This window comes from Stomoxys calcitrans, chromosome 4, assembly GCF_963082655.1.
Source record: "Stomoxys calcitrans chromosome 4, idStoCalc2.1, whole genome shotgun sequence".
Classification (NCBI taxonomy): Eukaryota; Metazoa; Arthropoda; class Insecta; order Diptera; family Muscidae; genus Stomoxys; species Stomoxys calcitrans.
The window spans coordinates 94938767-94966221 of NC_081555.1; the positions used below are offsets into that span (position 1 = coordinate 94938767).

General features: G+C 35.7%; 3 non-coding genes across 3 annotated transcripts; 1 reads left to right on the plus strand and 2 right to left on the minus strand.

The window, feature by feature from the left end:
- Window positions 1–12900: 12900 nt before the first annotated feature.
- Window positions 12901–13047, minus strand: Trnay-gua (transfer RNA tyrosine (anticodon GUA)). Its single transcript has 2 exons — window positions 13011–13047; window positions 12901–12936 (listed from the first exon to the last, which is right to left on the minus strand). It is a non-coding gene; the product is annotated as a tRNA-Tyr (tRNA).
- Window positions 13048–24928: 11881 nt separating this feature from the next.
- Window positions 24929–25084, minus strand: Trnay-gua (transfer RNA tyrosine (anticodon GUA)). Its single transcript has 2 exons — window positions 25048–25084; window positions 24929–24964 (listed from the first exon to the last, which is right to left on the minus strand). It is a non-coding gene; the product is annotated as a tRNA-Tyr (tRNA).
- A 679-nt stretch (window positions 25085–25763) lies between these two features.
- Window positions 25764–25855, plus strand: Trnay-gua (transfer RNA tyrosine (anticodon GUA)). Its single transcript is given in 2 exon segments — window positions 25764–25800; window positions 25820–25855. It is a non-coding gene; the product is annotated as a tRNA-Tyr (tRNA).
- The last annotated feature ends 1600 nt before the right edge of the window (window positions 25856–27455 follow it).

The window sequence follows — 27455 nt, forward strand, 5'->3', positions numbered from 1 at the left end:
AGGCTATTATGGCCCTAAGACCTTCAATCGGCAGGTCGGTATATATGACAACCATATCTAAATTTTGTACGATCATAACCATGTTGGGTGCGAATGTCGAGGGTCATAATAAAACTCACTTTTCAAAATTTCTTCCAAATCGGGTAGTAGGGGGAATGTTACTGGCTTATGGTTGCCATATAGACCGGGTGATCGGATTTTATGGCAGCTATCGCATCCGATCGGGACCATATTGGGTGCGAATATCGAGAGACATAATAAAGCTCACTATTCAAAATGTCAACCAAATCGGGTAGTTAAGGCGAATGTTATTAGCTTAAGACCCTATACCGGGTGATCGGTCTATACGGAAGCCTACGGGTCTATATTGTGTACGAACTTCGACAGGATGAATGCAACTAACTGTTCTAAATTTGCCTGTTCCCAATTGGCCCATTCAAGAATTGAACCTGCGTATTGAAAAAATACGGATCTGTGGCAAATTTCAGCTTATTATCTTGATTTTAAAAGACTGTAGCATGATTAAAACTAACCGATTTCACAAGACAAGACTTGAGAAAAGAGTTGGAAGTCAAAAAACAAGTAAAAGCGTGTTAAGTTCGGCCGGGCCGAATCTTATGTACCCTCCACAATGGAACCGATATTTCTTGATAGACAAACAAAGAATAATGGATAAGAATTGCTATGCTATTTCAGCTATACCAAGTTATGAACGGATTAGGGCGATACTTGATTTAGCTATGGGAGACCAAAGTGGAAGGCGTTGTGCAAAATTTCAGTCAAATCGGCTAAGAATAGCTCTCTCTAGAGGCTCAAGAAGTATAATCGGGAGATCGGTTTATATTGGAGCTATAACCGGTCAAACTATTTCATTCAAGATTTCAGCCAAATAGGTTAATAATTGCGCCCTCTAGCGGCTCAAGAAGTCAATATCCGAGATCGAATTACATGTCAGCTTTATCAGTTTATAAACCGATTTAGACCATACTTGGCACAGTTGTTTAAAGTCATAACAAAACGCTTCGTGCAAAATTTTAGCCAAATCGAATAATAATTGCGCCCTCTAGCGGCTAGAGAAGTCAATATCCGAGATCGGATTATATGGGAATTATATCAGCTTATGAACCGATTTGAACCATAATTAGTGCAGTTGTTAGAAATTAGAACAAAAAACATCGTGTAAAATTTCGATCAAATCGGATAATAATTGCGCCCTCTAGCGGCTAGAGAAGTCAAGATCCTAGATTTGCTTATATGGAAATTATATCAGCTTATGAACCGATTTGAACCATAATTATCGCAGTTGTTAGATATTAGATCAAAACACATCATGCAGAATTTCAACCAAATCGGATAATAATTGCGCCCTCTAGCGGGTAGAGAAGTCAAGATCCGAAATCGGATTATATGGGAATTATATCAGCAAATGGACCGATTTGAACCATAATTAGTGCAGTTGTTAGAAATTAGAACAAAACACATCGTGTAAAATTTCAATCAAATCGGATAATAATTGCGCCCTCTAGCGGCTCAAGAAGTCAAGATTCGAGATCGGATTATATGGGAGCTATACCAGGTTATAAACCCATTTAGACCATACTTGGGGCAGTTGTTGAAAGTCATAACAAAACACTTCGTGCAAAATTTCAGCCAAATCGGTTAATAATTGCGCCCTCTAGCGGCTAGAGAAGTCAATATCCGAGATCGGATTATATGGGAATTATATCAGCTTATGAACCGATTTGAACCATAATTAGTGCAGTTGTTGAAAGTCATAACAAACCACTTTGTGCAAAATTTCAGCCAAATTGGTTAATAATTGCGCCCTCTTGCGGCTAGAGAAGTCAATATCCGAGATCGGATTGTATGGGAATTATATCAGCTTATGAACCGATTTGAACCATAATTGGTGCAGTTGTTAGAAATTAGAACAAAACACATCGTGTAAAATTTCAATCAAATTGGATAATAATTGCGCCCTCTAGCGGCTCAAGAAGTCAATATCCGAGATCGAATTATACGTCAGCTTTATCAGTTTATAAACCGATTTAGACCATACTTGGCACAGTTGTTTAAAGTCATAAAAAAACACATCATGCTAAATTTCAATCAAATCGGATAATAATTGCGCCCTCTAGCGGCTCAAAAAGTTAAGATCCGAAATCGTTTTTTATGGGAGCTATACCAAAGCATGGTCCAATTTGGCCTATTTACAATTCCAACCGACCTTATATTTGGTGATCCTACAAACGCAAGGGCAAACTAAATAATTTTAACAAAATCTAACGACAATATACAAATTCAGAACTAAAACTTAAAAATAAACCTAAACAGCAATAAAGAGAAATGTTAAAAGGATAAAAACTTCTTTTAGCAAACTCTCTACCTTCTTACCTCTCTTTACACCTTGCCGGGGATGAATTTATATCAACTCGTATCGCCATATAAGTATAACATGCACACAATTTTCAACATTCACATCTTTTCGTATCAAAGAAAATCTCAGCTTTTGTGTGTCATGGAGAAACTTTGTCCAGTCGATTGTTCATCGGAAACAATGACGTTTCATTCTTTTGAGTTGTACCAGAGCACAACAGGCGTATGAGATCTCCTGTCTAAGGACCTTTCAATGGCAAAAACGATAATCTTTAACAATCGACAACACTTGCAGAGAAGGCTTGTTTTGCAGTAATTGTTGCTGCAGTTATTTGTCTACCCTTTTGTCTGTTTGTGTAATGCAATATTATTGAAAATCAATCATGGCCCAGAAAAAAGGGAACAAACAAACAGAAAATGCCAATGGATACAGCAGAGTGTATCAGACTTTGAAATAACAAAAGACTTGCACAAAAAAAGAGGACAAGCCCAACTGAAAGAACGAGAGATGCAGCGCAAAAATTAGCTTCAAAGGAATAAAATTTTGAAAACAGTTTTTTATAGGAAGACTTTTGAAAAAACAGTAAATTTGAAAAAATTTCCATAAAAGCACAAATTTGAAATTTTCCATGGAGATAAAATTTTAAATAAATTTTCTATAGAAATAAAATTTTGAACAAATTTTCTATAGAAACAAAATCTTATATAAAAAATTTAGTATAATTATATATAAATTTTTGATATCGGGAGGGGAGCGGACCCTCCCCCTTAACCCATAAGTACTACCCAAAAATATAAGTGGTCCGATCTGAACAATATGATATTGAAATGAAAGATATTCAACAGTAGAATATGAATTTCATAATAAAATTAGGGTCCCAAGACCTGGGGGGCCGCCCCAGCCCCAAAACCCCTTAAAACAGGTTTATTTGACGGTCATGACAATATGGGACTCAAATGAAAGATATTCGGGAGTAGATTACGAATATGGCCAGGAAGTAGGAATAGGCTTTATAATTTATTGATAACAGAAGGGGGCGGACCCTCCACCGTTACCCCAAAAACACCATCCAAAATCAAAAGTGGACGGATAAGGACAATATGGGTATCAAATGAAAAGTATGCGGGAGTAGATAACGAATCTGGCATACAAATTCATGTCGAAGTGTAGGGGGTCACCCCAACCCCCCATAAAAACACCCAAAATGGGCACATTAGCCAATCAAGGATATGTGGGACTCGGTTTGTTAGTTCCGTATAAACCGATTTTCTCGAAATTTTCGCATATTGTATAGGAACGAGTGTTTTGGGTACGCCCTAAACTGAATTTCATTTCCGTTGGGAATAACGAACGTTATGTAAATGTTTTGGGGTACGCCCTAAAGCATCCCCTAAACTGTTTTGTTTGGTGTTTGGTTTGGAAGGAAACATAGGCTATATAATTTTTCGATATCGGAAGGGGGACGGACCCTCCCCCTTATGCCAAAAACCCAACCCAGATTCAAAAGTAGACCGATCGGGACAATATCAGTATCAAATGAAAGCTATTGGAGAGTAGGATACGAAAATTGTATTAAAATTTGAGTTTAAGTACCCATCGGGCCGCCCCAACCCCAAAACTCCCCCAAACAGACATATTGGACGTTCATGTCAATATGGGGCTCAAATGAAAAGTATTCGGGAGTAGATTTCGAATCTGGCATACAAAATCAGATCGAATTATAGGGGGCCACGCCACTCCTCAAAAACGCCATTAGACCCATTATGACTTTGTGATACTTGGCTGAACAGATTTTCTTACAATTTTCATAGATTGTGTACACTTGGAACATAAGGAAACATAGGCTATACAATTCTTAGATACCCCAAAAACACCACCCACATCCGAAAGTGGTCCGAGGGGCACAATAAGGGTATCAAATAAAAGGTATTGCAGACCAGAACACGAATATGATATTAAAATTTGGGTCCAAATACCCAGCGGGCCCTCCCCCAACCACAAAACTCCTCTAAACAGATATAGTCAAAGTGCATGTCAATATGGGACTCAAATAAAAATATGGCATAAAAAATTAGGTCCAAGTAATGGGAGGTCAACCACCCCCAAATGGGCATATTAGCCGACCATGCCATATAGACTCAAATGAAAGGTATTAGGGAGTAGAATATGACATTACGAATATGACATTAAAATTTGCGTTCAATTCTAGGTGGTGCTTTTCCTCCTAAAGATACGTCAAATGGGTTATTTGACCCATTATGACAATATGGGACTCAAATGAAAGGTATTTGAGAGTAGACAACGTATTTGATATCCAATTTTGGAGCCAAGTGTTGTGGGGTACGCCCTTAAGCACTCCCTAAACTGAAATTCATTTCCGATGGGAATAAAGAACGAATTTGATATCTATTTTCAGTGCAAAGTGCCGGTGGCCGACACCTCAAATGGATCATATTTACCGGCCATGGCAATATGGGGCTCAAATTAAAGGAATTTGGAAGTGCAGCACGAATTTGATATCCATATTTGAGTCGAAATGTTTGAGGTGCCATCCCTGCCCTAATGAGAATATACCACCAGAAACCCAGAAGGGGCACATTCTCTCACATCAATGAGTGCATTCCGATTTAGCTCGATGATAAGGGACCTTTTTTATAGCCGAGTCCGAATGGCGTCCCGGCGGGAACATTTCTTAAATGACCATGCATGACATTGTACCTCGCAAATATCGCTAAGCACAACTTTGTCCGACGTTCTCGCCAGGATTCGAATGCGTTCAACGTCATAGGCTACAATGGCACGAATTAACCCTGAATGCGGATTCAGGGCGAAGTGTCCCCACTTACCCCTAAAAAGATATTAGAGAGTTGAAGAAGGCGCAACAAATCGGTCCCGGTTCGGCTAGTTTTCTATACAAATATAATTTTGACAAAAGTTTTTGTAAAAAAAATTTTTACATTTTCTAGAGAAATAGTTTGTGGAAGCAATTTTTTATAGAAATAAAATTTTACAAATTTTTCTGTAGAAACAAAACTTTAACAAAATTTTCTATACAAATCATATGTCGACAAAAATTTTCTACAGACAGAAAAATTGACCAAACCTTCAATGGATATAACATTTTGGAAAAATGTAAGATATTTGACAAAATTACCTATAGAAATAAAATTTGTCTTTAAAAATAGAATTTTGGCAATATTTTCTAAAAATAAAATATTATGAAAAAACTTCCAAAACTTCCAAAAAATATTCAAAAAATTTTCTCCACCTTTTGTGTGTATTCACACATGTAATTCCTCTACCAAATGTTGCAAACTTCCTCCGGCAAATTTCTCAATTAGTCTTTATCGAAAAAGTATCACCTTCCACCCTCGTATGTATATGGTCATACGGAATTCATTGTCTATTTTCTTTTAAACTCTGCAGCAGATGTTGGGAATGGGCGAAACAACTTTATCGCCCCTAAAAGTATACATTGCGTAACACAATACAACAGCAAAGTAATGACTTTGGTACTCTGAACTAAACTCTGAACAAATAAAGTTCATATCAAATGCTATGTATATACAATAAAAGAATAAAACATCAAATTTATGTTTTGTTTTTGACAGATTTGTGTTGCAATGACAAGAAACAAAAAAGAAAATTTAATTTGTTGTCATTATACTTTGAAAAGTCACTTTGGAAATTTTGTTTATGGGGAGTGCAATATACATGACATGAATTCAAATTGGAATACATATAGCCACAACAAAACAACTTAATCTTCTTTAGTTAGTACAAATAATCGAAATAATAGCATTACACAAAAATAATACTAGAATTATGAAGGAAATTATTGAGATCATCCTATCATGCCTTAGGATAGGCAATGCTTTTGATTTTTGTTCTATCATGTTTTCGCAATTCTGTATGGATACTGCCTTTCATACTGCCTGATGTACACATTGATATACTTGGCTTATGTTATTTGAGACTTTTAAAAGCTTTACTTCAGCCATTATAATTGAAAACAGACTTAAGGAAAGACTAAAAGATGTGCTCCTAAAAGCAGGCAATTATTTAGCTTGAAAGCAAATATTTTAATGCAAATTGTTGGCAAATGCTTACAATGCTAGACAAACAGATCAGAGAGAATGTTTTTAAATTGAAAAAGGAAAAATTTGAATGCATAAAGGGGAAAGACAAAAAAACATAGTTTGTAACAGTTGATTGATGGCACCAAAATATGAATCCCTCTCATGATGATGAGTTAAATCAATGTTATCATTATTAACACCCCTTTTGGCTAGACGAGTTGCAAATTAGTAACCATAAGTGTTAACAAATTAATTTGTATCTTATCGTCATAATTCCCACTTGAAATCAAAATTTATGGAATTCATTAAGGGCCTGATATTTACTGAGTTCAAGGTAATGTCATTTTGTAATACATCCATATGAGGAGAGCCATCAAAATGTTAAAGATAACTCACACACACACAATGCCATTGGCCCAAGAGGCAACCCCCAAAATGTGCAGAAGTCATGTGTTAGGAGGGTTGGACTACTAATTTTCAAATTTGTATATACAAATAGAATAAACTAACTGCATAGAGGAGGAAATCAAATAAAAATATAATATATATAAAAATCAATTTGTGTTTGTCTGTTCCGTATAGACCCAAAAACTGCTGAATCGATTTTTTTGAAATTTTCACAGATAATGCATAATGATCCCGTGGTGAAAATAGAGATATCTGAAGGGGAGGCGCACCCTCCCCCGTACCCTAATTTTCAGAAACGCCAGATCTCCGGGATCGATAGGGCGATTTAAGCGAAATTTTATTTGCACACTTACAGTAACCTAAAACCAAAAATTTGGTAACCAAATTTCGGATGGGGTACCTAGGGGGGTATCTCTACCCCCAAAATATATAAATAGACCAATCACGACAATATGGGACTCATATGAAAGGTATTGAAGATTAGAAAACGTATCTGACATCCAATTGTCGGACCAAGTGCTAGGGGGACCACCCCAACCCCCAAAACGCCCCTAAATCGGACATATTTACCGACCATGGCAATATGGGACTCAAACGAAAAGTATTTGCGAGTAGAATACGAATCCGATATCAAAATGTGCGACCAAGTGTTTGGGGGACCGTCCCTCAATAAACCCCCCCCCCCCATTAGGGGACAAATTTACGACCATAGCAATATGGGGCTCAAATGAAAGGTCTTTGAGAGTAAAGCATGAATCTGATATCAATATTCGGGAAAAAGTGTCTATGGGATCACCTCACACCCATAACACCACCCAAATATGACATATTTGCGGAACATTGCAATATGGGGCTCAAATAATAGGTATTTGGTATTATTCAAAGTATTCAAATGATGGCCGTCCCATCCCCCAAAACGCCCAAACAGTACATGTATGCTGACTATAGAAATAAGGGACTCAAATGAAAGGTAATTGGGAGTAGACCACGAATCTGATATTAACATTCGGGTCCAACTGTTTGGGGAACGTCCCATCCCCATAACAACCCCCAAATAGGAAGTATTTGCCCACCATGACACTTAGGGTCTTTAAGAGAGTGGAGCACGATATTGATAGCTTTTAATGCCCATGCCCCACACCGGACATATTTACTGACTTTTCTAATAAGAGGTTTAAATTAAAGGTATTTGTGATTAGAAAACCAATTTGATATCTAATTGTGAGGCCAATGGCAATATAGGGTTTAAATTAATGATATTTGAGAGCAGAGCGCGATGCTGACATATTTTCGATCTAAGTGCTTGGAGGACCACCACACTCCCCAAAACACCCCCAACTCAGAAATATTTACCGACCATGACACTGTGGGACTTAAATAAAATGTATTGGGGAATAGAACACGAAATTGATATCCATTTTCGGGACCAATTTTCTGGGGTCTACCCCTTCCCCAAAACAGCAATTATTTACTGACCATCTGATATCCAAATGTGGGACCATGCATTTGGGGCACCTCCCCTCCCCTAAAGACTACGAATTTACCGACCATGGCAATATGTGGCTTAAAAGGTATTTCAGATTAGAAAACGGATTTGATAATCAATGTTGGGGCATGTGTTTGGTAGACGCCTTATCACATAAACTCCCCTTAAACCAATGACAATATGGGGTTTAAATAAATGGTATTTGAGAGTTGACCAGGATGTTGATACTTTTCAGGGTTAAGTATCTGGGGGACCACCGAAAATATCCCTAAATCGGACATACATATTGGCCGGCCAAGGCAATATGGGAATCCAATGAAAGGAATCTGGGAGTAGAGCACGAAATGCATACCCATAAATAATCTGAATTCATAGACCAATAAAGATCATATGATATTCAGATAAAGGATATGCAGATATTGTTATACTGTTAGTCAAGCTATATGTATATACCATTTTTATAGCATAGTGTTTCATTAAAAGCTTTTTAATTATCGAAAATAATTATTCAAAGGATAAAATTGTTTCATATAAAATAAAATATGGCGCAGCGGAGCGGGTACTAATACTAATACTAATACTAATACTAACACTAACACTAATACTAATACTAACACTAACACTAACACTAATACTAACACTAATACTAATACTAATACTAATACTAATACTAATACTAATACTAATACTAATACTAATACTAATACTAATACTAATACTAATACTAATACTAATACTAATACTAATACTAATACTAATACTAATACTAATACTAATACTAATACTAATACTAATACTAATACTAATACTAATACTAATACTAATACTAATACTAATACTAATACTAATACTAATACTAATACTAATACTAATACTAATACTAATACTAATACTAATACTAATACTAATACTAATACTAATACTAATACTAATACTAATACTAATACTAATACTAATACTAATACTAATACTAATACTAATACTAATACTAATACTAATACTAATACTAATACTAATACTAATACTAATACTAATACTAATACTAATACTAATACTAATACTAATACTAATACTAATACTAATACTAATACTAATACTAATACTAATACTAATACTAATACTAATACTAATACTAATACTAATACTAATACTAATACTAATACTAATACTAATACTAATACTAATACTAATACTAATACTAATACTAATACTAATACTAATACTAATACTAATACTAATACTAATACTAATACTAATACTAATACTAATACTAATACTAATACTAATACTAATACTAATACTAATACTAATACTAATACTAATACTAATACTAATACTAATACTAATACTAATACTAATACTAATACTAATACTAATACTAATACTAATACTAATACTAATACTAATACTAATACTAATACTAATACTAATACTAATACTAATACTAATACTAATACTAATACTAATACTAATACTAATACTAATACTAATACTAATACTAATACTAATACTAATACTAATACTAATACTAATACTAATACTAATACTAATACTAATACTAATACTAATACTAATACTAATACTAATACTAATACTAATACTAATACTAATACTAATACTAATACTAATACTAATACTAATACTAATACTAATACTAATACTAATACTAATACTAATACTAATACTAATACTAATACTAATACTAATACTAATACTAATACTAATACTAATACTAATACTAATACTAATACTAATACTAATACTAATACTAATACTAATACTAATACTAATACTAATACTAATACTAATACTAATACTAATACTAATACTAATACTAATACTAATACTAATACTAATACTAATACTAATACTAATACTAATACTAATACTAATACTAATACTAATACTAATACTAATACTAATACTAATACTAATACTAATACTAATACTAATACTAATACTAATACTAATACTAATACTAATACTAATACTAATACTAATACTAATACTAATACTAATACTAATACTAATACTAATACTAATACTAATACTAATACTAATACTAATACTAATACTAATACTAAAACTAATACTAATACTAATACTAATACTAATACTAATACTAATACTAATACTAATACTAATACTAATACTAATACTAATACTAATACTAATACTAATACTAATACTAATACTAATACTAATACTAATACTAATACTAATACTAATACTAATACTAATACTAATACTAATACTAATACTAATACTAATACTAATACTAATACTAATACTAATACTAATACTAATACTAAAACTAATACTAATACTAATAAATAATTCTCATTGATGTGTGAGAATTTCGGTTCTTGGTGGTAATGTTCTGCCTAAGGGCAATGTTCTCATTAGGGGAGGGATGGCACCTTAGACATTTCGACTCAAATATGGATATCAAATTCGTGCTACACTTCCAAATCCCTTTACTTTGAGCCCCATATTGCCATGGTCGGTAAATATGAACCGCTTGGAGGGTGTTTTGGGTCTATTTTCAGTGCAAAGTGCCGGTGGCCTCCCGCACTTTGCACAGAAAATAGATATCAAATTCGTTCTCTATTCCCAACGGAAATGAAGTTCAGTTTAAGGGGTGCTTTAGGGCGTACCCCAAAATACTTGGCTCCAACATTGGATATTAAATTCGTTTTCTACTCTCACATACCTTTCATTTGAGTCCCATATTATCATAATGGGTCAAATAACCCATTTGACGTATCTTTAGGAGGAAAAGCACCACCTAGGAAGGAAAGTACCACTGGGTACTCAAATTTTAATACCATATTCGTTTTCTGGTCTCCAATACCTTTCATTTGATAGGGGTATCAATAGGGGTACCCTTCGGACCACTTTCGGATATCGGTGGCGTTTTTGGGTAAGGGAGAGGTTCCTCCGATACCCGATATCTAAAAACTATATAGCCTATGTTTCCTTCCAGACAAACGTACACAATCTATGAAAATTGTAAGAAAATCGGTTCAGGCATGTATCATATAGTCATAATGGGTCTAATGGCATTTTTGAGGAGTGGCGTGACCCCCTATACTTCGATCTGTTTTTGTATGCCAGATTCGAAATATACTTCCGAATACCTTTCATTTGAGCCCCATGTTGAAATGAACGTCCAATATGTCTGTTTGGATGAGTTTTGGGGTTAAGGGCGGCCCGATGGGTACTTAGATTCAAATTTTAATACGATATTCGTATTCTACTCTTTAATACCTATCATTTGATACCTATATTGTCCCGATCGGTCCACTTTTGATTTTGGGTTGTGTTTTTGGCATAAGGGGGAGGGTCCGTTCCCCTTCCGATACTGAAAAATTATATAGCCAATGTTTCCTTCCAGACCAAACAACACAATATGCGAAAATTTCAAGAAAATCGGTTCTGCTGTTTTTCAGTCTATGCGGAACAAACAAACCGAGTCTCATATATCCGTGATTGGCGAATGTTCCCATTTTGGACGTTTTTGGGGGGTGCGGTGACCCCCTATACTTCGACATGAATTTGTATGCCAGATATGTTATCTACACCCGCACACTTTTCATTTGATACCCATATTGTCCTTATCGGTCCACTTTTAATTTTGGGGTAATGGTGGAGGGTCCGCCCCCTTCCGTTATCAATAAATTATAAAGCCTATTCTTACTTCCTGCCCATATTCGTTATCTCGTACTCTCGAATACCCTTCATTTGAGTCCCATATTGTCATGATCGTCAAATAAACTTATTTTAAGAGTTTTTGGGGCTGGGGCGGCCCCCCAAGTACTTGAACCTAACTTTTATTGTGAATTGGTACATTTTTTCGATCGACAGTATGAGCAGTGTATTTTGGAACCATATTAGGTTATAGGCGGATTCAGACGATATTTTTCATAGATGTTGGAAGTCATTACAAGTAAATACGTGTCAGCACTTAGAGGTTGCAAATCCTAATTTGCCCATAAACATTCTATTAAGGAACAGGGGCAAGCTTTTCACATATCAATGAGTGCTGCCCGATTTAAGTTAAAGCTCAATGATAAGGGGCCTCCTTTTTATAGCCGAATCCGAACGGCGTGCCGTAGTTTGATACATCTTTGGGGAAGAGTTTTTACATGGCATAGTTCCTCGCTGATGTCACCAACATTTGGAGTGGATAACCACAGTTGAAAATTTTTTTCTGGTGTTCTCTCCAGGATTCGTACCTAGACGTTTGGCGGAGTAGGCGGACATGCTAACCTCAGCGTTACGGTGGCAGGAGATATGTTTATATGGAACCTATTTAAAATCCCCAAGAACGGAAAGATTTCCACTTACGGACGGACAGAGGGACAGACGGACGTACACACAGAGGTACAGATGAAAATGGCTGGATCGGTTCACAATGTCATGACGATCAAGAACTTATGTACATTATAGGGTCACAGATCAATATTTTGAACTGTGACAAACGGCATGACAACATAAGTTTCATCACCATCCTATGGTAGGGGTATACCATAAAAATGTATTCCTTCTCCTTCGAGCCGGATTTGAACCAGCGACCTATGGATGTCTTCTTTAGTTGTGACTGTTCTGTTGCTGCTTGCCAGCAACGAACCCGATATTGCTTGCCAACATCGCTAAACTACAGTCCACCGCTCTACCAACTGAGCTATCGAAGGCATTTGCCCAAAGTCACTGCAATTTGACTTTGTGCAACATCAAAAAATCATCAAAAACAAAAATAATTCAATTATGATTCATAATGAATAGAGACATGAATAATAAGTAATAAGACAACAATTGATTAAATAAATAGCATGGCATCCATAATTCGACGCTGAATTCGCACATGTCTCGTAAGAAGGTGGCATTTATCTATTTTTAAACGTTTAAAAACAATTAAAGCAAATGTTTTCCACACCACCGCAAAATATACCCTACATCACATCGCATCTTTGCAATATATTGGGTTGCCCAAAAAGTAATTGCGGATTTTTTAAAAGAGAGTAGACCAAAACCAAACTTAGACCAAACGATTTTGTCCCGCACTTTGTTAAAGTAAGAGCCGGCGACCAAGTTTAAATGACCTCTACAAAACTGAAAATTTAAAAAATTTTCTCAAGAAATTTTGGGGAATTTTAACAAAATATTCTATTTCAACAAAAAAATCTGTTAAAAAAACCTTTGAAAAATTTCAAAAAAAAATTCAAAATTTTCTACAATATTGCGAAATTTCGAAAAAATTTTCAATTCGACTAAATTTTTCACAAAATCTCAATTTCGACGAAATTTTCCATAAAATTTCAATTTCTACGAAACTTGTGTTTGTTTGTTTGTTCTGTATAGACTCAAAAACGGCTCAACCGATTACCTTAAAATTTTCACAGATTGTGTAGGTTAGTCTGGAAGGAAGCATAGGCTATATAATTTTTCGGTATCGGGAGGGGAGCGGACCCTCCCCCTAACCACAAAAGTACTACCCAAAAATAAAATTGGACCGATCGGGAGAATATGGGATTCAAATAAAAGGTATTCAAGAGTAGAGTACGAATTTCATAGTAAAAGTTGGGTCCAAGTACCAGGGGGGTCGCCCCAGTCCCAAAACCCCGTAAAATAGGTTTATTTGACGATCATGACAATATGGGACTCAAATAGGGATAGGCTTTATAATTTGTTGATAACGGAAGGGGGTGGATCCTCCACCGCTACCCCAAAAGCACCGTCCAAAAATCAAAAATGGACCTATAAGGACAATATGGGTATCAAGTGAAAAGTATGCGGGAGTAGATAACGAATCTGACATACAGATTCATGTCGAAGTATAGGGGTTCACCCCACTCCCACAAAAATGCCTAAAACGGGCACATTAGCCAATCACGGATATATGGAAAAACGGCAGAACCGATCTTCTTAAAATTTTCGCATATTATGTAGGTTGGTCTGGAAGAAAACATAGGCTACATAATGTTTCGGTATCGGAAGGGGGACGGACGCTCCCCCTTATGCCAAAAACACGACCCAAAATCAAAAGTGGACCGATCGGGACAATATTGGTATCAAATGAAAGGTATTGGAGAATAGAATACGAATATGGTAATAACATTTGAGTCTAAGTAACCATCGGGCCGCCACAACCCCAAAACTCCCTCAAACAGACATATTGGACGTTCATTTCAATATGGGGCTTTATAATGACAATATGGGACTCAAATGAAAGGTATTCGGGAGTAGATTACGAATATGGTCAGGAAGTAAGAATAGGCTTTTCATTTTATTGATAACGAAAGGGGGCGGACCCTCCTCAGTTATCCCAAAAACACCACCCAAAATCAAAAGTGGACCGATAAGGACAATATGGGTGTCAAATGAAAAGTATGCGGGAGTAGATAACGAATCTGGCATACAAATTCATGTCGAAATATAGAAGGTCACCCCAACCCCCCACAAAAACGCCCTAAATTGGGCACATTAGCCAATCAAGGATATATGGGTCTCGGTTTGTTAGTTCCGTATAGACTGAAAAACGGCAGAACCAATTTTCTCGAAATTTTCGCATGCTGTGTAGGTTGGTCTGGAAGGAAACATAGGTTATTTTTCGGTAAAGAAAGGGGAACGGACCCTCCCCCTTATGCCAAAAAAACAACCCAAAATCAAAAGTGGACCGATCGGGACAATATAGGTATCAAATGAAAGGTATTGGAGAGTATAATACGAATATGGTATCAAAATTTGTGTCTAAGTAGCCATTGGGCCCCCCCAACCCCAAAACTCATCCAAACAGACATATTGGACGTTCATTTCAATATGGGGCTCAAATGAAAGGTATTCGGGAGTAGATTTCGAATCTGGCAGGCAAAATCAGATCGAAGTATAGGGGGTCACGCCACCCCTCAAAAACGCCATGGGCCATGGGTCTACCCATTATGACTACATGACACTTGGCTGAACCGATTTTCTTAAAATTTTCATAGATTGTGTACATTTGGAACATAAGGAAACATAGGCTATATAGTTTTAAGATATTGGGTGGAGGCGGACCTTCTCCCTTCCCCAGAAATGCCACCCATATTCGAAATTGGTCGGATGGGCACAATAAGGGTATCAAATGAATGGTATTGGGGACCAGAAATCGAATATGGTATTAAAATTTTGGTCCAAGTACCCAGCGGGCCCCACTCCCCCAACCCCAAAATTCCTCTAAACAGATATATTCGCAGTTGATGTCAATATGGGACTCAAATGAAACGTATTAGGCAGTAGATTACAAATATGGCATAAAACATTAGGTCCAAGTAATGGGAGATCGCCCACACCCAAATGTCCCCAAATGGCCATATGAGCCGACCATGGCTATATGGGATTCAAATGAAAGGTATTAGGGAGTAGATTACGAATATAACATTAAAATTTGCGTTCAACTCTAGGTGACGCTTTTCCTCCTAAAGATACGTCAAATGGGTTATTTGACCCATTATGACAATATGGGACTCAAATGAAAGGTATTCATGAATAGAAAACGAATTTGATATCCAATTTTGGAGCCAAGTGTTTTGGGTACGCCCTAAAGCACCCCCTAAACTGAACGTCATTTCCGTTGGGAATAGAGAACGAATTTGATATATATTTTCAGTGCAAAGTGCCGGTGTCCGCCCCAGTCCCAAAACACCCTCTAAACGGTTCATATTTACCGGTCATGGCAATATGGGGCTCAAATTAAAGGGATTTGGAAGTGCAGCACGAATTTGATATCCATATTTGAGTCGAAATGTCCGAGAAGCCATCCCTCCCCTAATGAGAACATTACCCTAGGGAAGAACATTACGACCAGGAACCGAGAAGGGGCAAATTCTCACACATCAATGAGTGCTTTCGGATTCAAGTTTAAACTCAATGATAAGGGACCTTTTTTATAGCCGGGTCCGAATGGCGTCCCGCATTTCGACACCTCTTTGGGGAAAATTTTTTAAATGACCATGCATGGGATTGTACCTCGCAAATGTCGCCAACATTAAGAGGGGATAAACACGCTCAGCGTCATAGGCTACAATAGCAAGAATTCGATATCCGCATTCAGGGCGATGTGTCCCCACCATAAAAAGATATTAGCGAGTTAAAGAAGACGCATCGGAGAGGGGCCGGTTCGGCTAGTTTTCTATAAAATTTAAATTTCGAAGAAATTTTCTATAGAATTTCAACTTCGATGAAATTTTGCCATATTTCAAATTTCACGAAAATTTCTATTTCTATATTTCTATTTCTATTCTATTTCGATTTCGATATCTTACAAGGTCAAATACTAAGGAATGATCTTGGACAGGAAACTGAATTGGAAGTGTCACAATCAAGAGAGAAGTACTGAGAATGCTCACAGATGTTGTGCACTATGTAGGCGGGCCGTAAGCTCGAAATGGGGCCTGAATCCCAGGATAGTCCACTGGCTCTACAGGAGCGTGATTAGACCAATACTTACTTACGCCTCAGTAGTTTGGTGGACTGCTATGGAGAAAAAGTGCAACATAAAGACCATACAACAGGTTTAGAGAACATGTTGTCTTGGCATAGGCGGAGCAATGACAACCACACCCACTAGGGCACTGGAGACTATTCTAGATATCTGATCCATTGACATACAGATTAAGTGTGAGGCAACCACTACGGTTATGAGACTTTAGCACGATTTTATTTGTTATTTTTTATATTTTTTTTCCATGTTTTTAGAAAAATCTTTGCTTTTACTTCCCCTTACCTACCTCGTTTAATTGAATATCATCACCCACAACAGTTCTCGATTAGATTTACTATTAGGGTGGCAGACCTAATCTTTTACAAATGGATGACCCTCGAACATCTTCTAACACAACCAAACATGGCAACAGAGTCTTATATTTTGGAATACACCAAACTAAACTAAACAGCTAATTGATAAGCTCGAGAGGACTGAAGTGAGCCATGAAGTGAGATAAGTTAATTTTTATGGTGTTCTTCACCACTACCTACCTACACATCTACCTAACTACCAATCGAAATACATAATGGAGTGATGAAAATTACTTCCCAACATGGTGAGAGCAAGAGGGGTCGGAAGACAATAACGACACATGTTTACCCCAACAAACGGACGGACGTTAGATATTCTAGCGATTATGGCACCAAATTGGGAACTGATATGGGCACTTAAGCCACTGATATTAATTTAATTATTTGGCTAATGTTGCCATTGATAGTGGCAAAATACAAATTTCTGCACTTAATGTTGCGCAAAGGAACACATAAATACTAAAGAGCGCTCGTTGTATGATATTGTTTGCCAGAGCAATAGGAATAGGGTGTAACGATAGGTAATAAATAAAATAAAAAGAAAGATTTTAAGTTAATATGTATTATTAAACGGCCAAGGGATTAATAAAAACGATTTTGTGGTACATATTACGGCCAATAAGCTGAATTGGATGATAATAAAATTGGCATCAATCAAAAGATACTTTTCCGGAGAAGCGATGAATATATAGAAAATTAAATTTCCTTCAAGAAAAGCCATGCAAATGAGGAATTAACATCCTATAAAAGAAGAAAAAGCATAAACACAGTAAATTGTTGTTTGTTTGTTATACCCTCCACCATAAGATGGGGGGTATACTAATTTCGTCATTCTGTTTGTAACTACTCGAAATATTCGTCTGAGACCCCATAAAGTATATATATTCTTGATCGTCGTGACATTTTATGTCGATCTAGCCATGTCCGTCCGTCTGTCCGTCCGTCCGTCCGTCCGTCCGTCCGTCCGTCCGTCCGTCCGTCCGTCCGTCCGTCCGTCTGTCTGTCGAAAGCACGCTAACTTCCGAAGGAGTAAAGCTAGCCGCTTGAAATTTTGCGCAAATACTTCTTATTAGTGTAGGTCGGTTGGTATTGTAAATGGGCCATATCGGTCCATGTTTTGATATAGCTGCCATATAAACCGATCTTGGGTCTTGACTTCTTGAGCCTGTAGAGTGCGCAATTCTTATCCGATTGGAATGAAATTTTGTATTACGTGTTTTGCTATGATATCCAACAACTGTGCCAAGTATGGTTCAAATCGGTCCATAACCTGATATAGCTGCCATATAAACCGATCTTGGGTCTTGACTTCTTGAGCCTCTAGCGTGCGCATTTCTTATCCGATTGGAATGAAATTTTGCACGACGTGTTTTGTTATGATATCCAACAACTGTGCCAAGTATGGTTCAAATCGGTCCATAACCTGATATAGCTGCCATATAAACCGATCTTGGGTCTTGACTTCTTGAGCCTCTAGAGTGTGCAATTCTTATCCGATTGAAATGAAATTTTGCACGACGTGTTTTCTTATTATATCCAACAACTGTGCCAAGTATGGTTCAAATCTGTTCATAACCTGATGTAGCTGTCATATAAACAGATCTGGGGATTTGATTTCTTGAGCTTCTAGAGGGCGCAATTCCTATCCGATTTGGCTGAAATTTTGCATGACGTATTTTATTTTTACTTTCAACAACTGTGTCAAATAAGGTTCAAATCGGTTCATAATCTGATATAGCTGCCATATAAACCGATCTGGGATCTTGACTTCTTGACCCCTAGAGGTCGCAATTATTATCCGATATGCCTGAAATTTTGTACGATGGATCCTCTCATGACCATCAACAAACGTGTTTATTATGGTCTGAATCGGTCTATAGCCCGATACAGATCCCATATTAATCGTTCTCTCTATTTTACTTCGTGAGCCCCAATGGGCGCAATTCTTATACTAATTGGCTGAAATTTTACACAGGTCTCCAACATATAATTTAATTGTGGTCCGAACCGGACCATATCTTGATATCGTTTTAATAGCAGAGCAACTCTTTTCTTATATCCTTTTTTGCCTAAGAAGAGATGCCGAGAAAAGAACTCGACAAATGCGATTCATGGTGGAGGGTATATAAGATTCGGCCCGGCCGAACTTAGCACGCTTTTACTTGTTTTTTTCTAAAGCAATCCTTATGTGTGTGAATACAAGGCCATAGGTGGGAGTATTAGTGGTGAGAATGCGGGAGGTGACTGGTATATGCGAGAGAAAGAGTATGGTAAAAGAGGTTAATATTTGGATGCGGGTGTATGTAGTGTGTGGTAGTGTGTTGCGGCCCTAAGTGGTGTTCTTTGTTATAGTTTTCTATAAAATTTCAATTTCGACGAAATTTTCTATAAAATTTCATTTTGGACGAAATTTTCTATAAAATTTCATTTTGGACGAAATTTTCTATAAAATTTCATTTTGGACGAAATTTTCTATAAAATTTCATTTTGGACGAAATTTTCTATAAAATTTCATTTTGGACGAAATTTTCTATAAAATTTCATTTTGGACGAAATTTTCTATAAAATTTCATTTTGGACGAAATTTTCTATAAAATTTCATTTTGGACGAAATTTTCTACAAAATTTCAATTTCGACGAAATTTTCTATAAAATTTCAATTTCGACGAAATTTTCTATAAAATTTCAATTTCGACGAAATTTTCTATAAAATTTCAATTTCGACGAAATTTTCTATAAAATTTCAATTTCGACGAAATTTTCTATAAAATTTCAATTTCGACGAAATTTTCTATAAAATTTCAATTTTGACGAAATTTTCTATAAAATTTCAATTTCGACCAAATTTTCTATAAAATTTCAATTTCGACGAAATTTTCTATAAAATTTCAATTTCGACGAAATTTTCTATAAAATTTCAATTTCGACGAAATTTTCTATAAAATTTCAATTTCGACGAAATTTTCTATACAATTTCAATTTCGACGAAATTTGCTATAAAATTTCAATTTCAACGAAATTTTCTATAAAATTTCAATTTCGACGAAATTTTCTATAAAATTTCAATTTCGACGAAATTTTCTATAAAATTTCAATTTCGACGAAATTTTCTATAAAATTTCAATTTCGACGAAATTTTCTATAAAATTTCAATTTCGACGAAATTTTCTATAAAATTTCAATTTCGACGAAATTTTCTATAAAATTTCAATTTCGACGAAATTTTCTATAAAATTTCAATTTCGACGAAATTTTCTCTCGCACCATTTGTTTCTCTTACTCTCACCACTAATACTCCTTCATAACAAAGAACACCACTTAGGGCCGCAATACACTACCACACACAACATTAACCCGCTCCCAAATATTAACCTCTCTTACCATACTCTTTCTCTCGCATATAACAGTCACCTCTCGCACTTTGGTATGCGAGGCATTTGTTGCTGTTTGTATATGTTTGGCGAAACTGCACAACATGCAGGTTATATGCAGTAGGTGAGTTTTATAAAAGCGAGTTTGTGGCAGATATTACGGCCAAACCGCTGAATGAATTTTAATGAAATTGACATCAATTGAAAGATATTTTTCCAGAGATGGGCATAATATATATGAAAATTAATTTTCTACAGAGAAAATCTATGAAAATGAGGAATAAATGTTCAATAAAAGGAAAAGAAGAAACAGAAGCACAGCACAATTGTTGTTGGTATTTCTAAAACATTCGTTATGGGTGTGAATGCAAGGCCACAGGTGGGAGAATTAATGGTGAGAGTAAGAGAAACAAATGGTGCGAGAGAAAGAGTACCATCATTAAGGTGTTGCGCGGTGTGTTGTCCAGGGCCCTACTTGACATGAAGGTCAGCCAGCTTCTTAAGGCTCGGCTTTGGTGTGCAAAGCATTTGCTTTTGTTGTTGTTTGTGTATGTTTGGCGATACTGCACAACAAGACAAACAATTTTTTAACTACAGGTTATATGCAATAGGTGGGTTTTATAAAAGCGAGTTTGTGACAAATATTACGGCCAAACCGCTGAATGGATTTTAATGAAATTGACATCAATCGAAAGATATTTGTCCAGAGATGGTCATAATATATATGAAAAATAATTTTCTGAAAAGAAAATCCATGAAAATGAGGAATTAATATTCAATAAAAGGAGAAGAAGAAACAGAAGCACAGCAAATTGTTGTTGTTTTTTCCGAAACATTCTTTATGGGTGGGAATGCAAGGCCATAGGTGGGAGTAATAGTAGTGAGAATGCGAGAGGTGACTGGTATATGTGAGAGAAAGAGTATGCTAAAAGAGTTCAATATTTGGGTGCGGGTGTGTGTAGTGTTTGGTAGTGTGTTGCGGCCCTAATTGGTGTTCTTTGTTATGAAGGTCAGTCAGTAGCTTAAGCTGCGGCTACCTGAAAATCATTTTTCACTAAAATAAAATCAATTTCTAAATAAATATAATAATAATGAATAAAAGAAAAGTATTGTTGTTAAACGAAATTTGTTTAGGGGGTACCGGAAGCTGAGTTGGTACTGAGATCGGATTGTCATTGCAGAGATTATGGGTTTGGTTCCCACCAAAAGTTTTTTTCTAGCACTATAGTGTTTACATAAGGGACAAAAAATAAAAAAAAAAATAAAAATTACAAATTTTAAATATTGGGTTGCCCAAAAAGTAATTGCGGATTTTTTAAAAGAAAGTAAATGCATTTTTAATAAAACTTAGAATGAACTTTAATCAAATATACTTTTTTACACTTTTTTTCTTAGGTAAGCTAAAAGTAACAGCTGATAACTGACAGAAGAAAGAATGCGATTACAGAGTCAGAAGCTGTAATCAACGCCGATTATATGAAAAATCCGCAATTACTTTTTGGGCAACCCAATATATTAAAAAAAATTAAAATTAAAAATAAAATATAAAAATAAAATTTTAAATAAAACCTTTTATGAAAAAATACGTTTAAGGTTTTTTAAATCAAATTTAGTTTTTCATTAATGGCATAATGGTAACCCTTTAAAGGCTTTTCGGATTATTTTAACCTAATAATATATAAAAAATATTATTTTGTACATATATTAAGAAAACCATCACATTTTCGTTACATCCCATTGTGGCTATGCTTGGGTGAAAGTCAAAACAATATCTTCTTTAATGCCAAAATATAACACAGTCAAATATGTGAGAGCACATAAAAAGTGGTAAAAGCAACTCAGAACAATAAAACCCATTGAAATGGCGCGATGGAACAATGACACAAAATTATGTTATCCACATGACATCTTCTACTAAGTCAACAGACTTTCAAAATAGTAAATGCGAAATTGAGTTTGTAAAGGTATGTGACCAAACTCAATTACTATTAGGCCAATAATTTCTATGAAATATTACAAAATTTGTTTTGAAATTTTATTTTGAATGACTTGTTTAATAAACTTAAAATTGAGATAAAATTCTAAAAAGTCTGAAAAAAATTTCAAGTAAATCTTTCACGAATAATATTTTAAATTTTAATTATATGTTTTTTAATTATATTATATTTAAATGTAAAAATCAATTTGTGTTTATTTGTAGATTTGTTTGTTTGTTTGATTGTATGTTTGTGTGTTCTTTATAAACTCAGAAACGGCTTAACCGATTTTCTTGAAAATTTCACAGATGGTGCATGGGGTACTACATTTTTTGATATCTGAAGGGGGGCGGACCCTCCCCCTTATCCTATTTTTCAGAAACGCCAGATCTCGGAGATGGGTGGTGCTCTTATATAGTACCCTAAACATTTGGTATCCAAATTGCCGATGGGGTACCTAAGGGGGCTGCCCCACCCAAAAACCTACCAAACATATATTTAGACCAATCTCGACAATATGGGACTCAAATGAAAGGTATTAAGGATAAGAAAACGTATCTAATATCCAATTGCCGGACCAAGTGCTCGGAGGGCCACCCCAAGCCCCAAAACACCTCTAAATCGGACATATTTACCGACCATGACAATATGGGATTCAAATGAAAGGTATTTGATAGTAGAATACGAATCAAATATCCACATGTGAACCACGTTTCTGGGGGTCCACCCCTTTCCCAAAACACCCCCCAAACAGGACTTATTTGCTGGGGCCTAAATAAAAGGTATTTGAATGTTGAATTCGAACCTGATATCCAAATATGGGACCAAGTTTCTGGGGGGCCGCCTCTCACCAAAAACATCCCCCAAAGGGGACAAATTTACGACCATAGCAATATGGGGCTCAAACGAAAGGTCTTTGGGAGTAAAGCTCGAATTTGATATCAATATTCGGGGAAAGTGTCTATGGGGCCACGCCACCCCCACAACACCAACCAAATAGTAAGTATTTGCTGACTTTTGCAATATGAGGCTCAAATAAGAGGGGTTTTAAAGTGGAACACGAATCCGATATATATTTTCAAGACCAACTCACTGAGTGGCCGCCCATCCCCCAAAACACTCCCCAAGCCGATCATGTTTACCGACTATGGAAATGTGGGGCTCAAATTGAAGGTATGTGGGAGTAGACCACGTATCTGATATTAACATTGTCTAGCGGACGTCCCACCACCATAACAACCCCCAAATAGGACATATTTGCTCACCAAGACAATTTGGGTCTTAAAGAGAGTGGGACTAAATATTCATAGTTTTTAGGTCCAATATCCCAAACCGGACATGTTTGCAGTAAGGAGTTTAAATGAGATTAAAAAACGAATTTGATATCCAATTTTGAGACCAATGGCAATATGGGGTTCAAATAAATCATATATAGATATATGAGAATAGAGCACGTTGCTGATATATTTTCCGGGCTTAGTTTTTGGGTGACCACCCCAATCCCCAAAACACCCCTAAATCGGGCATATTTACCGACCATGTCAATGTGGATCTTAAATGAAAGAATTGGGGGTAGAGCAAGAATTGATACCCACTTTCGGGACCAATTTTCCGGGGGTTCACCCCTTTACCAAAATACCCCACAAACAAATAAAGGTATTCGGGAGTAGAATACGAATGTGATACCCAAATGTAGGACCATGTATTTAGGGCATCACCCTTTCCCAAAAACACTCCCCAAAGGGTAAACATTTTTCGACCATGCCAATTTGTGGCCCAAATGAAAGGTATTTGAGATTAAAAACGAATTTGATAACCTATTTTGGGGCTATGTGTTTGGTGTTAACTCCCCTAAACCAATGGCAATATGGGGTTTAAATAAACAGTATTTGAAAGAATAGAAGAAAGAAAGCTGATATTTTTTAAGGGCCAAGTGTATGGAGGATCACCTCACCCCCGAAAACACCCCTAAATCAGATATCATGAGAATATCGGGCTGAAATAAAGTATTTTAAGAATGAGTACACCTTACATCCAAACTTAAATTCGTAGACCAATAAAGTTATGAGATTTTTTAAAAACTTTCCTATAAAATTTCTCTAAATTTGAATTAAAAAAAAAAACATTAAAGCATTTTAAATTTTGATGCTTTTTCTATTTTTTTTTTTTTTTCTATTTTGTAATAAATTTCAGTTTTGAGGAAATTGTCTATAAGATTTAATTTTTGACAAAATTTTGAATTAAATTTTAAGTTTTTAAAATTTTCCATTAAATTTTTATTTTTAAGACATTTTCCAAAAAATTATATTCACTTCAAGACGAAAAGTTTTAAATTACAAACTTTAAATCATGAATTTTCAAAAACTCCTGCGTTATTTACAAAAAAAAAATTTTAATCCTTCGAGCCGGATTTGAACCAGCGACCTATGGATGTCAGCACAGAGTGTTTGTATTCAAAGCTTTTGAGGGCAATGAACGCGAACCGAATTTTTGATGTTTTTATGCATCCCGTTAACTACAGTCCACCGCTCTACCAACTGAGCTATCGAAGGCACTTGTCGACAGCCAGTTCAATGAGAATTTTGTTCCACACCATGCCGCCGCACACAACACGAATTCCAAAAAAAAAATTATAAATATATACTAATAAAGTAATTTGTTATAGCTAAAAAAAAACCCAGAAGAGAAAAAATATAAAAATAACTAGCTGTAGTCGCAGCAAATGGGCTAAAAATATCATGCATCCATAATTGGCTCTGGCATACACATTCCATAAGAAGCCGTCTTCCATTAATTCATTTATTCGAAATGTTCGTGTCTCAAACCCGTATGAATATGCAAAAGAAATAGAGAAAATACAATTTTCTCCCTCACCCCCCCCAAAAACGTCCCACCCTAATAATGGCCCACACAGTCAATCGCCCACTATACTATCTCTGCCGTTTACTCTGTGCAGCCATCTCATAGTCAGAATTGTGCAATTCATCCACATTTCATAGATACTTAGATACGTTGCTTCGGATTCGTTTTAGGCATACCAATGGTAATTTTATGTGTTTGTGTATGTGTGTGTGCGTGTGGTTTGTGTACTTGGTGGGGTAGGGTATCTGTGTTCACTTTGTTAGATCACTTTCCATTTGAAAGCTTTCTTCGTTCTCATATGCATTGTTTTGTTTTGGTTTTTTTTTTCCTTCATATTCATAGCCGCCATTTGAGCGACAACGACTACAACCTTCGATAGCTCAGTTGGTAGAGCGGTGGACTGTAGAGTATACGAATAGAAAGAAATCCATAGGTCGCTGGTTCAAATCCGGCTCGAAGGATTGACTTTTTATATTTTTTTTTTTTAATTATTTTTTTTATTAATTTTGAGAATATAAAAAATAGATAAAAAAGATAAATAAATTATTAGAACATTTCAAAAAACTAAATAAAAAAAAAATAGTTCAAAATAGCAAAAAAATTGCAACTAAAAATATTAAAAAATTTTAAATTTAATTTCAAACATCATCTAAAAAATATCTTTTAAAAATATTTAAAAAAAATTATAAAAAAAAACATTTCAAAATATTAACAGAGACTTAGTTTATTGTCATTCACCCAAACGCTATCAGACAAACAGCTGATTTGCGACCCAATAAGAAGCAGAGTGAGTGGCAGTAGGAAAGAAGATGAACATTGTATACTCACCACCTCGGGTATATATGTAAACCAGCTTTCGACGAAATCCGGTGAAAAATGTATACCTTGTGCTCCATAGCAGATATATCAATATGTTCCGATTTAGACCAAATACTTATAGGTACAAGTCATTGTTCAATGGTATGTAACAAAATATTGGCTTTTTAGAAGCTATATCTAAAAATAAACCGATCTGAACCGATCTGAAGCGTAACATAAGTCACAGTACCCAAATTTCAGTGAAATCGGATTAAAAATGCGCCTTTTATGGGAACAAGACTTTAAGTCTAGGGATCGGTCTTTATGGCAGCTATATCTTAATCTGGACCGATCTAGACCAAATTGTAGAAGAATGTCGAAGGGTCTAACTTAACTCACTGTCCCAAATTTCGGCGAAATCGGACAATAAATGCGCCTTTTATGGCCCCAAAACCTGAAATCGAGAGATCGGTCTATATGGCAGCTATATCCAAATCTGGACCGATCTAGACCAAATTGAAGAAGTATGTCGAGGGGCTTAACTTAACTGACTGTCCCAAAATTTTGGCGACATGGGGCAATAATTGCGCCTGTTATGGCCCCAAACCTTAAATCAAAAGATCGGTCTATATGACAGCTATATCCAAATCTGGACCGAAGGGCCTAACACAACTCACTGTCCCAAAATTCAGCAAAATTGGATAATAAATGTGGCTTTTATGGGCCCAAGACCTTAAATAGAGAGATCGGTCTATATGGCAGCTATATCCAAATCTGGACTGATCTGTACCATATTGCAGACGTATGTCGAGGGGTTTAACTTAACTCGCTGTCCAAAAATTAAGCAAAATCGCATAAGAAATGTGGCTTTTATGGGCCTAAGGCCCTAAATCGCCGGATCGGTCTATATGGCAGCTATATAAAAAACCTGGACCGATATGGACCAAATTGAAAAAAAAATATGTCGACTGGCCTAACACAACTCACTGTCCCAAAATTCAGCAAAATTGGATAATAAATGTGGCTTTTATTGGCCTAAGACCCCAAATCGGCGGATTGGTCTATATGGGGGCTGTATCAAGATATAGTCCAATATAGCCCATCTTCGAACATAACCTGCTTATGAACAAAAAAAAAAGGAATCTGTGCAAAGTTGCAGCTAAATATCTCTATTTTTAAAGACTGTAGCGTGATTTCAACAGACAGGCGGACGGACATGGCTGTTTCGTCTTAGATTTTTACGCTGATCAAGAATATATATAC